Source organism: Chionomys nivalis, chromosome 11 (genome assembly GCF_950005125.1).
Source record: "Chionomys nivalis chromosome 11, mChiNiv1.1, whole genome shotgun sequence".
In the NCBI taxonomy this organism is placed as follows: Eukaryota; Metazoa; Chordata; class Mammalia; order Rodentia; family Cricetidae; genus Chionomys; species Chionomys nivalis.
Window position 1 is genome coordinate 82,488,715 of NC_080096.1, and position 1,980 is coordinate 82,490,694.

Below are 1,980 nucleotides of genomic sequence, written 5' to 3' on the forward strand. Positions count from 1 at the left end.
AATTTGGTTGTTAGTATAAGTGTGATGATATAAAGTACTAAAGAGATAATTAGAAATACAATTATGAGTGTGTGGTCACGGAAGTTTATTAGTTCTTCAATAATAGATGATGAAGCATCTTGTAAGCCTAGCTGGAATGGATAAGCCATATAAGATATATAGAGGTTAGTCTATAATTTAACTTTGACAAAGTTATGTAATTTATTTACTAATATCTCATTGAGAAAGACAGAGGTTATGGTGCTGACTTGAAACCAGTTTTAGGGGGTTTGAGTCCTTCTTTTCTTATTTTACGTTTATGAAGGTGGGTTCTTCAAACGTGTGATATGGTGGTGGGCATCCATGAAGTCACTCTAGATTTGTAGATGTTTGTAATATGTGAAGTACTTCTCATTTGGAACTAAGGCTTCTCAGATTATAAAAATTATGATTAGGACCACTGTAAGTGAAATAAGAGATCCTATAGATGACACTGCATTTCATGTGGTGTAAGCATCTGGGTGGTCGGAATAACATCGTGGTATACCAGATAGAGCTAGGAAGTGTTGTGGGAAGAATGTTATGTTTACCCCTACAAATGTAATGGTGAAGTGGATTTTAGCTCACATGTCATCTAGTGTGTAGCCTGTAAATAATGGGAATCAGTGGACAAATATGGCTATAATGGCGAAGACAACACCTATTGATAGGACGTAGTGGAAGTGGGCTACTACATAGTATGTATTATGGAGGGCAATATCTAAGGAAGATTTGGAGAGTACAATGCCTGTGAGCCTGCCTACTGTGAACAGGAAGATGAATCCCAGGGCTCATTATGTCAGGGGATCATTTAATATTACCGCCATGTAGAGTTGCTAGTCAGCTGAATACTTTTACTCCATTTGGAATTGCGATAATTATTGTGGCCAATGTAAAGTAGGCTCGTGTGTCTATGTGTAATCCTACTGTGAATATATGGAGGGCTCATACAATAAATCCTAAGAAACCAATTGACCTCGGGCTCACACTATACCTATATAACCAAATGGTTCTTATTTTTACCTGAGTAGTAAGAGACAATGTGGGAAATAATGCCAAAACCAGGGAGGATAAGGATATACACTTCCGGGTGGCCAAAGAATCAGAATAAATATTGGTAAAGAATTGGATCACCACCTCCAGCTGGGTGAAGGAAAGTGGTATTTAGATTACAGTCTGTAAGAAGCATTGTAATACCTGCAGCTAACACTGGGAGAAAGAGAAGGAGAAGGACAGCAGTGATTAGGACAGATCAGACAAACAGGGGGATTTGATATTGTGTTATGGCTGGTGATTTTATATTAATAATTGTTGTAATAAAATTAATTGCCCCTAGAATTGAAGATACACCTGCTAAATGAAGGGAGGATAAGGGGAGGATTATTGTGCTTGTGATTATTAATGGTGATAGGATACTGTAGGTTTTTGTAGAGTTTTGATGAATATATATTTTGGAGTTATTGTTTGTGGGGAATATGGTGAGTGAGGTTGAGTAGATGAGGTTCAGGTGTAGAAGAATAGGTTAATTAAGGCAGTTATTGCTATTAATGTGGTTAGAATTAGGTTATTATTTTTTAATAGTTCTGTAATGATAGCCCATTTTGTCAGGAATCCTTTGAATGGTGGAAGTCCTCCTGTTGATAATAGGATTAATGAAATTATAGGAAGTACTGTCGGTATTTTATTTCACATAACTGATATAGAGGTGATGGATGTAAATGAATGAGTGTGAAAGATTATAAACATGGGACCTGTTGTGAGAATATAGATTAGGAGATGCAGGATTGTGAGGGATGGGTTATATGGTAGAATGGAGATTATTCGACCTATGTGGGCAGTAGATGAGTAGGCTGTGATCTTTCGTGTTTGTGTTTGGCTTAGTCTGTTTCAGGCTCCAACGAGAACTGAAATAATGGCATAGTGGAACAACTTTTTGTCATGTAAGAAGAATTAGGCCTACTT